This window comes from Mustela putorius, unplaced genomic scaffold (assembly GCF_011764305.1).
Source record: "Mustela putorius furo isolate JIRA1106 unplaced genomic scaffold, ASM1176430v1.1 tig00000281_pilon_pilon_pilon, whole genome shotgun sequence".
Lineage (NCBI taxonomy): Eukaryota > Metazoa > Chordata > Mammalia > Carnivora > Mustelidae > Mustela > Mustela putorius.
Genome location: NW_025421343.1, coordinates 6,608,288 through 6,622,063, shown reverse-complemented (window position 1 = coordinate 6,622,063; position 13,776 = coordinate 6,608,288). Strand labels below are relative to the sequence as shown.

General features: G+C 35.6%; 1 protein-coding gene and 1 pseudogene across 2 annotated transcripts in view; one reads left to right on the top strand and one right to left on the bottom strand.

The window, feature by feature from the left end:
* LRRTM4 (leucine rich repeat transmembrane neuronal 4) overlaps positions 1 to 13,776 on the top strand; it is a 710,220-nt gene that overhangs the window by 250,847 nt on the left and 445,597 nt on the right. The window lies entirely within an intron of this gene.
* LOC106004745 lies at positions 12,415 to 13,301 on the bottom strand (annotated as a pseudogene).

Genomic DNA, 13,776 nt, shown 5'->3' with positions numbered 1-13,776 from the left:
CTGTCTTTTACAAAAAAAAAAAAAAAAAAAATCCTGGGTATATGGTGTGCAGAATGAATTGAGGGGAAGTAAGAAGAATGCATAATGGAAAAGCCTGTTGGGAGATTGTTCCAGGGATCCGAGGAGAGCAAGGGCAGGTGACAGGAATGGCAGGGCAAAGATTCAGAGAGATACAAGGGATAATAAGTAGGGTAAAAAGTCAGTAAGACTTGATGATAATTTCAGTGTAAGAGAGGAAAGAATTAAGAATGACTCCCAAGAATTCTGTTTCCTGGTACCCAGATTGCAGTGTGTGGTACCATCCATGGAAGAAGATTTTTGAAAGAAGGACAGACTGAAAGTGGATGTGATGGAAAGGGAATTATAATGCGATTTAGGAAATTGAGGGTTTTGTTTTGTTTGGGGATTTTTCTTTTGGGTTTTTTTTTTGGGGGGGAGGGGAGGTTTTGTTTTGTTTTGTTTTGCTTTTTAGTGGAAATGTCAAATGCTCATTTAGATATAGACTTGGAGCTGAGATGAGAAGTAGTTGCCAAGAATAAAACTTTGAAAGTCATTGACCTATTGATGGAATTTGGAGTTTTTTATATGGATCAAGTCATCAAAGATTTAAGTAGAGAATGAGATTACAAAACGTCTTAAGCTACTTTAAGGAAACAAAACTAGACAGCAAAGAATATGAGCTAATAAAGGAAACAGAATAGTAGAGATGCAGGTAGAAAAAATAATACAGTGCTGTAAGATGTCTAATCATTTTCAAATGGACTTTGATTTAGCATTATTTTCCTACTTCTAAAGATGTTTAAGATCCTTTACTTAACATCAGTGCTCTGATGTTTTATGAGCATCTACTGAAACTTTATCTAATCTTTTAAATTCTCTTTTTGGAGAATTTTATTGTCTAACAGGATGAACTTAAAATTCATAGTCCATAGCTGGATATTTTTTAACTTGAAAATGACATTATTGATAAATCTGCTGGAAAACAGTTCTAAACAAGAACTACCAGGGAAAACTGGAATATATGGTCTCTCCACATTTGTCATAGAGTGGAACTCCTAATCAGTGTTTTTAATTTTCTACTATATTTTCACTTGCTTCACTTTCAACTTTCTTCAATAATCATTGAAACACTAAAAAGCTTATTAGAAGATTTATTTGGGGAAATTTTATTCCTATGGCTTTACTGGACAGAGATCGATAAGATAGCAAGGCATGACTTATTTTGGGGTCACTTTGCCAGACCAAGTATCAGTATTTCAGTATTTTCGTTTGTTTCCTCTAGATGATAAAATTTATTCAGCCATCTTCCAGTGTCTGGTCTCTTTTCAGGGAGCAGATTGGGATAGAAGAGAGGGGTCTCAGATATCAAGCCCATGTCAGCTTGCACTCACCCTGGGTTCAGCCAGATGCCTTGCCTCTGCACACCAGTGGTTCTTACCTCTTCCACATTCAGAGCCTCCGCAGCTCTGTTCACCTGCCGTATTGTCCCTCTGCTTCCTGCAGTCAGAAGGACTAAGCCTTTCAGACGATTTTAGCACCGGTCTCTCACCACCCACTGTCATTCCTGCTGGACCATCTCTGGAGATTCGTGGGACAAATAGGTCCTTTTCCTATCAGAATCTTCTCTGTAGACCCTTGGAATATAAATTCATCCACTCTGCTAAATCATTTACAACTCTTTTGTCTTCTTTGTTTTCCAGAAATTAGTGGAAATATTATTTTGGTCCAGATGTCTACTTAACATTTTTACAAGTCAAATTTACTCCACTTGAAATTTATTTTGCAATACAATTAGGTAAAAACCTTCATTATTTTTTCTGCTAAAATAATCAGTGGTTGTAGTGCAATATATTTAATTATCCATTATTTTTTCAGCAATTAATGATCCTACTTTTTTATAGACTAAGGACTTGATAGCTTCCTTGGGTTTGAAACTCTTTCTCAAGGTTTCATATGTATTAAGTCAAATGATATTATATGTAAAACTATGTAGCATGTTACTTTGAACATGCTACTAATACAATAAGTATTACTGTACTGTTTTCTTCTCAAGTACAGTAATTAGAGTAGTTAAAATACAACTTTATAAATATGCTGAACAAGTAGAACACAGAAGAAAGCTTTGCATTTTATATGAGTGTTCCTTTTATTCCTCTGTTGTGTTGAGCAGCACCTCTCCTTTGTCCTTTCCTTAGCATATTATGATGACATGACTCCCTTTTAATTTTAAGGCTTTCTCAACTTATAAAAGCCATTCACTGTGACTTCTTTTGGTGGATGGCTCATTATATTTTCCAAGACCCTGTTGTTTTACCATCTTTGAAAACAAATAAAAATGACACTTCTAAACACTCCACTATAACAAATTAGATTTATTCTGAAGAGCTCAGTGAACAGCATTTTGAATGAGATCCATAATGGGCTTTTTAATTAAATGAATATAGTCATTTCATAGAGGCAATTCTCATTAGTAGAGCAGTATTGAGATGACCATTTCATTCTAATTGTGCTGTGTGTTTATATAAGGGGACTCATTTTAGGGTTGGTTTGAATAAATTTATATCTAATCATGTCTTGACACCTAGTGCACGTTTGAAAGGTAAATATTACTGCTTTTCCAAAAACAAATAGTAAATAAAACAGTAGAATAAAATAAATAAAAATGCTTCCCCCTAGTAATTTGCTTTTCTTTTATTTGAATTGAGTGGAAGAGAAATTCGACTTTGCATATCATCTTCTATTCATTACTCGGCTTTCTTTTTATTTCTTTACCTTTGGTAATGGACTGAATATGTCTCCTAAAAGTTCATTATACTGAAACCCTAACCCCCAGTGTGGTTATATTTGGAGATGGGCCTTCAAGGAAGTAATGAAGGTTAAATCAAGTCATAAGGGTGGGGCCCTGATCTGATAGGATTAGTGTCCTTAAAAGAAGAGACACTGAAGAGGTCACTTGCTCTCTGTCTCCACATTCATGAACCCAACTAAGGCCATGGAGGCCACTTACAATAGAGAATTCTGTAAACAGCATGCCAGGAAGAGTCTTCACCAAAACCCAATTGTACTGTACCCTGATCTCAAACTTTCAGCCTCCAGAACTGTGAGAAAATGATTTTCTGTTGTATAAGCCACTAAGTCTGTAGTATTTTTATGGCAACTTGAGCTGGCTAATGTGCTTTCTTATGTACAGTTCTGAAATGCTAATATTCTGAGTTACTGTGAGCGTAGATGTGTAAATGCTGTATATAGCTCCAAAGACAAATATTAAAGAAGCATGAGCTTAACATATCTTTTCACAAGTTTGAACCTCCATTACCTGAAGTGTTTTCATTGCATAGATACCATTAGGACAAGGTACCAAGAAATGTTGGGACAATTTACAAGAGGAGAATGTGATTCCAGGTCAAATTATCTAGACATAAAAATGTGTACCCACATGACTTTCTTATATAGAGTACAGTGTGAAAATTTGGGGTGAAGAGTAACTTTCCAGGGTCAGGAGGAAACCAAAAACACTACCTCAACTAGGTCATTATGGGTAACATTCTCTGTGATGTCTTCTCAATGGTATGTACTCTTAGTATGATGTGACATGCCTGCCTAAAACCCATAATCATTGTTTACCTATGAGAAAACTATCGGACAAACCCAAATTTAAATCTAGCCTACAAAATACCTGACCAGTACTCCTTGAAACTGCAAAGGTCATCAAAAACAAGGAAAGTCCGAGGAACTGTCACAGTTTATAGAGTCTAAGGAGACAAGAAAAATAAATGATAGGGTCTTCTAGATGGGGTCCTGGAATAGGTAAAGGGATATTAGGTAAAAACTAAAGAAATGCAAATAAGTTGTGAACTTTGATGAATAATAATATATCAGTGATGGTTCATTAGTTAAGACAAATGTACTGTACTAAGATGTTAACAAGAGGGGAAACTGGGCGAGGGTTATGTGAGAACTTGCACAGTACTATAACTTCTCAGTAAATCTGAAAATATTTGGAAATCAAGTTTATTGTATATGCAAGGGTTGCTGTATGTTTATTTGTTTTTAGTCAACAAGTTTAGTCAACAAAGTCAACAAGACCCATAGACCAGGATAGAGAGACCCCTTTCTCCAAAGATCAGTAGTAGTCCTAATGCTGTTGGGAATCCTGCACAGACTCTCACTCATGTTACATCCTAGGTTCCTGATCCCAGGTACCATGTAGATTAGTCGGGAGAGAGATTATTTTAAATGGCTTAGAGTAATCCAGTTTTATTTCATTCTCACATTTCATTTCCAGCTTGGGACACCAAGGGGATCTGCTCACTCAAGGACCAAGGATTATTGGGAGCTTCATTCAACTGTATGAACTTAAATGAACTTCCAGGTTCACAAGAACAGGAAAAGATGTTCTGGATAATTTCCCAGAGGAATTCCACAGCTTTCATCTAGAAATGATGCATGTTACTTTTCCTTATCACCCACGGACTAGATTTGGTCATATGACAGTTGCCAGCTGCAAGCAGACTAGAAAATATAGGGAAAAATAGGATATTTGGTGAGCAGTAAATTTACCATTGATTCATATTTCCTCATTTTTTAACTATTCCTTGGTTTACATTTTTCTATTTTTTATTACTACCAAAATATTTGAGAACACTATTTTTATAACTGCTTAGTCTTTGATACTCAAAATACTCTCAGTCTCTTCTCTAGAGGAACTGTGAAACCCAGACAGAGTTCAATTTTTCAGCATCTCCTATGGACTACAGACAATATTCATGCTTCCTCCAATTTGTGACTGCCTAAGACCTATCATTGGAAATAATAATAAGAAATATGAAATGACTGTATGTGTGAATATAGGAAATTATTAATTTAAAGTTATTGCCTAGTGATGGGGAAAAGTACAAGTTACTCTATGGTTCATCTCCTGAAATCATTACTTTAAGATCATCTCCAATTCCAGTGTCATCAATTAGTATAAGGTCCCCAAATGCATTTTGACCAGGCTTGGTGAGGCTTTATTTTCATAAGGAAATTGCCCTCTTGCCTTCTAAATTGGATAATTGCAATTCTAAAAACCCACTCAGAAATGTAAATGCTCAATCGCCTATGAAAATGCTGTTTTGACATGCACTTATTGCATCTGTGCCTATGAGTATAGTCGAATTAGCTTTTGCTTCTTGGTACAAGCTCAGTTTATATTTACATTTCTTAATAACATCAAAAATGGAATGATGACAAATTAGAATCCCTTTCATAATGTGGTAGTTAATGGCTATTAGAAAACTATATTGACAAATTTTGACAAGAGATGGTTTAATATCTAAATATTGCTACCCATTTGTGGAGTGTTGTGTTTTGAATCACAGCTAATCATTAAAACTCACTTGTATAGGATATATTCTAATCCCTGATATACAGATTACATATCATTCTATATTGAAAGCAACCATTCAACTAACCAAATACACACAAACATACAAATACAATTTCTTGAAAGTTCCACTCTTATTTATTTATTTATTTACTTAATTTCTTACTTACTTATTTACTTACTTACTCACTTACTTACTTATCTCTATACCCATTATGTGGCTTGAACTCAAGACTCCAAGATCAAGAATCACATGTTGTACCTCCTGAGCCCATCAGATGCCCCAGTTTTAATCCTTTCACTTATAGGTCAAGTGGTAATGAAAATCTAATGTAGGAAATTTGGAAAGGATGCTCATATACACTTGTGCTTTGTTCATGTATTTAATCGCTTCAGCATCTTCTTTAGGAAATTTCAGATAAGTATATTCTTTACCTCTGTAATCTGCTGTGACTTTACAAATTTGTAAAGCTGAACATTGTGTAAATTCCAGAAATATTGCTTCTCTGTTAAAAATATAATAGAGACTTTTATAATCTTTTCATATAGAATTTTCTCCTGGTACTAAAAGGTACCCTATGATCTATTAGGCTGATCTTTTAATTCACATCTTAAACCTCCTGACCCTGAGCTTTTGCTTGTTCCACCGAATAGAATATCCTCTCCTTTCCTTTCTGTGTTTTGCTATACATTCACAATAATTAACTGTACAGTTATGAGTCTATTTTGGCTTATAAAGCTCTTAATGTGGGCTATTTTGCTGAATCTCTTTGTTCATCAAACATACAGGTGTTCTACATGGAAAGGATGAAAAGTAATCTGATTATAGCAACATTGGATAAATTATTTGCTCTTGATCTTGCAATTGTTGTGCCATCTGTATTGAAACACATTCATAATCCTAATCCACTTCTCTCCATTCCTGGGTCTTCACCTAGACCACTCTTATTCATCCTTCATCTATAACTTCAGAAAAGATCTCTTACTTTTTTTGTTTATAACTTTTTAGATTTACTTATTTACTTATTAATTTGAGAGAGAGAGAGAGACAGTAAGCAGGAGGAGCAGAGGGAGAGGGAGAGAGAATCTGAAGCAGACTCCATGCTTGTGCTCTCACTTGTTAATTCTGATCTGGTCTCTTACTGTTGACCTCCGTTCTCCCCATGCCTACTGTCAAGGAATGCATCACTGCTTAACTGCTTGTTCATTTGTCTATATCCTTCTTAGGTTTCCCTTACAAGATGGAACACTTCTATTTTGATTTTTTGTTTGATCATTTTTTATTTGATTATTACTGCTTCATCAATTTGGTATATAATCCTTGGAACATAGCTAGCTCTCAAGAAATTGCTATTGAATGAATGTTACCTAGCTAGTTAATGTAAAAGCCAGGATGCAAAGACCATACAGAGAGTTTTCAGGCGACATTCACCTAGTTTTTCCCAGAGGTTACATCTCACATAGCTATACAGCAATAGCAAACCAAGAAACTGTTAATACAATAAAGAGTGAGTATCGTTGTATGACACTGCATCACAAGTGTGTGTTCATGAAACCACTACTTCAAAACAAAACATACAGAACTACTTCTTCACTATCAAGACTCACATTGTGCTACCCATTTATGGCCATACCCAAATCCCTTACCCCTTGCTGCTTTGTTCATTAAACCCTGGCAACCATTAGTCAGTTCTTCCTCTCTATAACTTTCTTTTAAGAATGTTATGTAAATGGGTTTATACAGCATGTGACCCTTAGAGACTGGCTTTTTTTTTTTTCCTCACTCAGGAGAGTGCCCTTGGGAATGATCCAAGTTGCTGCATATATGGGTAGTTTGTTCCTTTTTACTGATTAATAGTATTCCATGATACATAGATATTGCATTTTGTTTTTCCATAGCTATGTTAAGTAACATTTTTGTTGCTTTTAATTTGGGGCTGTTACAAAGAAAATTGCCATAAAAAAATTATGTACAAGTTTTTGTGTGGATATAAGTTTTATTTCTCTGGGATAAATGCCCAGAAGTGCAATTGATCCATTGTATGGTAATGTATATTTTATTTTCTTAAGAAACTGCCTAGCTATTTTTTGTAATAACTGCCATTTCACGTTTCTGCCAGCAGTATATGAGGGACTGAGTTGTTCGTGGCTTTTTCTTTTTTTAATATTTTATTTATTTGTTTATCTATTTATTTATCTATTTATATTAGAGAGAGAGAGAGAGAGGACGAGCAGGGAAAGAGCAGAAGGAGAGGGGAAGAGAGAATCCCAAACAGACTCCCCTCTAAGTATGGACCCCCCCACAAGCCAAGGTGGGGTCCTTTAGCCTGAGATCACAATCTAAGCAGAAATGAAGAGTTGGGCTCTTAAATGACTGAACCACTCAAGCATCCCAGGATTGAATTTCTCTATAGTCTCACCAGCATTTGGTGGTGTCACTATTTTTAATTTTAGCTCTTCCAATAAGTATGTAGTGAGTATGTAGTAAGTATGTTTCATTGTGGTCTTAATTAGCATTTCCCTAATGGTTATTGATATGAAACCTCTTCTCTTACATGCTTAAATGTTATCCATGTATCTTCTTCAGGGAAAGAAGTCCAGGTCATCTTTTTTTTTTTTTTTTTTTTTCTTTTATGGACTTTTTTTGGCATCGTGTTTAGGCTTCACCAAGCCTGAAGTCCCAAAGATCTTCTCCTACATTTTCAAGAAATGTTATAGTTTAATATTTTAATTTAAATCTACTGTCTACTTTGAATTACGTTTTGTGTACATTGTGAGGTTTAGGTCAAGATTCATTTTTCCGCCTCTGGGTGTCATATTGCTCTAGCACAATTTGTTGAAAAGGCTTTTTTCTCTTTGTCAAAAAATTCCGTTGGATGTACTTCTGTGTGTATGGTTTCTTATCCCGTTTCTATTGATCTGTGTGTCTTTGTCTTTGCCAATACCACAGTCCTCATACAATAGTTTATAAGTCTTCAAATTACATGGACTGGTAATTCCTACTATTTTATTATATTTTTCAGAAATGTTATGGATATTTTCCTTCTTTTGCCTTTCCATAGAAGCTTTAGAATAATCTTGTATATACTACAAGATATCTTGCTAGGATTTGATAGGAATTGTGTGTTGTCTTTCCTGTGTTGAGTCTTCTAATTCATGAACATGTTATATGTTTTCATGTATTGAGATCTTCTTTGGTTTCATCAGTATTTTAAAATTTACAACACTGGATAGTGTTGTACATATTTTATTAGACGTATATGTAGGTATTACCTTTTTCTTGAGGGTGTGGAACTGGTATTTTTTTTTTAATTTTGATCTTGATGTGTTCATTGCTAGTATATAAAAATACAATTGACTTTTTTTAAGGTTTATGTTGTACTATATGACATTTCTGACCTTGCATATAAATTATAGAACTGTTTTGTATATTTTTGACATTTTCTGCATAGGCAGTCAGGTCATCTGCAAATAGAAATTATTTCTTATTTTCCGATCTGAGTGCCTTTTTTCCTTTGCTTAATGGTATCCTGTTAGCTACAACTTCTAATTCCATGTTGAATAGCAGTGGTGAGACTGGATAAACTTGTCTTATTCCTAAACTTAGAGGAAAAAGCATTCAGTCTTTTACCACTAGCTGTAGATTATCTGTCGTTTTCTTTTTTTTATAGCAGGTTAGAGAAGTCTCTCTATTCCCAGTTTTCTAAGAATTATTATCATGAAGGAGTGTTGAAATTTGACAATGCAGAAATCTACATCAACTGATAAGATCATGCAATTTTTTCATGAAACTTTTCTTTCTTATCCTTTTAATATGGAAGGTTATATTTCTTGGCATCCCTAGAATAAATTAATTTGTTATAATGTACTAATTTCTTATATTTTTCTGAATTCTATTTGCTAATGTTTAATTTGGAATTATTTTTGTCTGTATCTATGAGGAATGTTGATTTATTGTTTCTTCTCTTCTTGATTTCTTTACTTCCTCCCTCCCCCCTCCCTTCCTCTCTTCCTTCATCCCACCTTCCTTCCTTCACTCCTTTTCTCCCTCTCTTCCTCTTTTTCTTTCTACCTTTTTGTCATCTGGATTTGTATTAGAGTAATTATGAGCTGCATCAGATGAGTTGGAAAGTCTTTCCTCTTCTATTTTTTACATGAGCTTGTTTAAAATTAGTTCTCTTGTTGTTGTTGTTAGTTCTAAAATGTTTAGTATCCTTTTCCAATGAAACAGTTGAGGCTGGAGATTTCTTTTTTCATAATTGTATAAATCAACAATTTAATTTCTTAAAAGTTACGGAGGTGTTTACGTTATTTATCTATTTCAGGTTGGCTGAGTAGTGCTAATTTGTGCTTTCAAGAATTGGTCTATTTCCTCTATGTTGTCAAATTTGTGTAGAGTTACTTATATTGTTCCCTTATTATCCCTTTGATGCCAGCAGAGGCTCTAGAGATAGCTCTTATTTCATTCATGACCTTGATGCCATCTTTTTTTTCCTAATCTGTTACACCAGAGATTTGTCAGTTTTGCTGATCTTTTCCAAAAACCAGATTTTTTAATACAGATTTTCTTCACTGTTTCTCTGTTTTCTCACTTCATTAATTTCGGCTTTGTTTATTATGTCCTTCCTTCTCCATGTTTTGGGCTTATTTTTGTTCTTCTTTTTCTGGTTTCCTGATAGAAAAGCTTAGGTTACTGATTTGAGATTTTTCTTTCTTCCTAATATAGGCATCTAGTGATATGCATTTCTCTTTATCACCACTTTAGCTGTATCCCATAGGTACTGAAATGTTAATTTCATTTTCCTTTTGTTAAATTTGTCCTTTTTCTGTTTCCTTTAATATTTCCTCTTTGATATCTGTAGCTCTTAGAAATAGAGTTTAGTTTCAAGCATTTGGAGATTGTCCTATTATTGCTCTAATATTTATTGGTTTTCTACCCTGATGCTATTGTGGTCAGAGAATACACTACATATGGTTTAAGTCCTCTTTAATAGTTTGAATTTGTTTTATGGTTAAGATCTGGTCTATTTTGATGAATGTTCTGTGGATATAATGTGTAATCTACTGTAATTAAGTTGTATATCCTATAAATGTGTATTAGATCCTGTTGGTTAATAACAATGTTGAGTTCCATATTTTTGCTAATGTTATGTCTAGTTGTCTATCCCTGCTTGAGAGATGGGTGTGGGAAGGTTAACCATAATTGTGACTTGGTCTATTCTCTCAGTCTACCTGTTTCACTTCACGTATTTTGCAGCTTTGCTGTTTGGTGTCTACATATTCAGTATTGGTGTCTTACTGGTAGATTGGCCCCTTTATCACTATGTAATAACTCACTCTGTTCCTGGTAAATTTCTTTGCTGGGAAGTCTACTTTGTCCGATGTATTAATACAGCCACTCCTGTTTCCTTTGATTATTTGCGTATTCTTTATAAATACTTTGACTTTCAATTTCCATATGTCATTATACAGGTATTCCCCACTGTTTGAACGTTTGCATTATGCCACTCCACTTTTATGAAAACAATCTACATTTGTACCTGTTTCCATTAACCTAAAGAAATCCTAAGAGGATTTTCACTTTTATGAAAAAAGGCAAAAATAGCATTGTTTCTTTTGCTGTGAGTCGTTAAAAGAGAGAGTGCCAACCAGTCGCAGCGAGAGTTGCACCACCAAGTTCCTTCCTGAGGAACTATGCTCAGCATCTCAGCATCAAGCCTCCCTAGCTCTGAACTAAGTCTATGAGCATCTGTTTTTTTATCTTGATTTATTTTGTGCATCCATTAGCAAGATGTGTCCTCAGGAGTCAGAAAAGCCTGAGAGAGGTTATTTTTGGGGTCTGGGAATGCTAGAAAAATTTTTGTATATAAACTAATGATAATTGCTTCTTTACTTTATGCCATGTTGTGGCTTATGAAAGTTTTCATAAGAACACTCTCTTTATAGATAGTGAGGGAAACCTGTATTTTAAATGACTTTCTTATAAATAACATACAGTTGCATCATATTTTTAAATATACTCTTTCAATCTTTATTTTTTAATTGTAATCAGATTAGTTACATATACTGCAATTACTGATATGTTAAGAGCTTACGACTATCATTTTATTTTTTGTTTTCCATTCATTCTCTTTGTTTTTCATTTCTGTGTTTTCTTTTTCTTCTCTTCCTATAGGTTACTTGAACATTATGCAAAATTTTCCTACCCTTACATGTTTTCACCTTACCTCAGTTATAATTATGTTAAATATTTCCTATATATTCACTGAGAGCTAAAGTAGACAATTCTATAATTTTTGCCTCAAATATCAGGTATAATTTAGAAAACTTAATAGGAGAAGGGAAGTCTATTGTATTTACCCATAATTTTGCTTTCTGGTTTTTTGTTTTGTTTTGTTTTGTCTTTCCTTTTTGATATTTAGATAACTTCCTTAAGTCATCCTTTTAGAGTAAATCATCTGGGAACAATTCTTATTCATTTTTTTGCTTCTCTTTTGTCTATTTTGTTTTATTTTCCATCATCTGAGACTGTCTTGAATTCCTTTATTCTTGAAGTCTATTATTCTTGGGTGTATATTCTTGGGTATAAAGTTCTTTTATTTCAATGCTTTAAAACATACTACTTCTGGGATGCCTGGGTGGCTCACTTGGTTAAGCACCTGCCTTTGGCTCAGGTCATGATCCCAGGATCCTGGCATCTAGTCTCCATTGGGCTCCTTGCTTAGAGGGGAGCCTGCTTCTTTCTCTGCCTAATGCTTCCTCTGCTTATGCTCTCTCTCTGACAAAACAACAACAACAACAACAAAATCTACTTCCTTTTGGCCTTCATGACTTCTTTTTCTTTTTTTAAAGAACTAAAATATTTCTTTATTTTAAATCTTTTACTTACTTGTGTAATACAATGATCACTGATCACTTTAAGGCTTTATTTATTTAGTTATTTGTCAGAGAGACAGAGAGAGAGGGAACACAAACAGGGGGAGTGGGAGAAGGAGACGCAGGTCTCCTGCCGAACAGGGGCCTGAGGAAGATTGGTTGCTTTTCGGTGATTAGTGAAAGAGACCAAATCCCTTATCCTTGTCTGACTCCTCTGACTCTTCCTTTGCTTCAGCCTTGGTTGGGGCTGCAGCAGCAGGGGCGGCACTGGTGGTAGTGGCCACAGGAACAGCAGCCACAAATGCTAATGGATCAGCCAAAAAAGTCTTGACCTTTTCAGCAGTAGGAAGGTGCAGTCAGTTGCCACAGACAGAGCCTGGACCTGCTGATATGATGGTAGAATGGGGCACTGATGCAATGGTCAGGTAACCTGTCTGCAGACATACACTGGCAACCTTGGGGATATTTTCCATGAAGCAAGAATGCAGTTTCCTCTGTGATGTCAAGACTTCAGGGCTGTAGATGCTGCCATTGTCAAACACCTACTGAATGGTTATCCCAAAGGAGAAGGCCGGGATGGAGATGTTTAGCATGGTAAGCACTATGATTTTGCCTGCTCCCACTTTGTCTCTGTGTTAAACGTTTGCACATCACTCAGGATTTCAATGGTGCCCCTGGAGATTTTAGTGGTGATACCTAAAGCCTGGAAGAAGGCGGTCTTCTTGAGCCCCAGACCAGTGTTCTGAGCTGACACAAAGACTTTACATGGAGCTTTGGCACAAGCACAGGTGACAGCTGGCTACTTATTGGCCAGCAGCATGTCCGTGATTTCAGTGAAGTCCTTCTCGGTGAACGTAAAGCCCACATTCCTCCTCATGTGAGGCAATAGTTTTCTCCAGAGCAGGCTGGTTCTCCAGATGCCTTCAGATGGCCTTGTCTATCATGGTGCTCTTGCCATCGGCCCCACAGCCTTCCCGTGGAGGGCCATATGGATCTGCTGCATCTGCTTGGAACCAATTTTGCCTGTTCCCACAATGAAGCATTTTGGTTATTCACCTAAAAGTCAGATGGTCTCAGAGCATCTGGGTAGCTTAGTTGAGCATCTTCCTGTGGCTCAGATCATGATCTCAGGGTCCTAGGATCGAGCTTCATTTTGGGCTTCTTGCTCAGTGGGGAGTCTGCTTCTCCCTGTCACCCTCACTCTGTGCTCTCAATCTCTCAAAAAATTAATAAAATGTTTATATATATATATTTATATATGTATGTACACACACACACACACACACACACACATAAAATTAGAAGATCTCAAGCAAGTATTGGGACTTCTGGATCACCCTATCTTCCCTGGGTATCATGGTGGTGCATCAGGGATTACCATGCAGGGTTTAAAGACAATATCACTTTCACAAGGATATGTGGAAAGAGGAAAGGCAAATTTTTATAACTACCGGAGAGTGGAAGTCTAGGCATGTGTTGGTGTGAGTAAAGGTGGGGCCACATTTTTTTCTGTGCTGTTTGGATAAAGTAGCTGT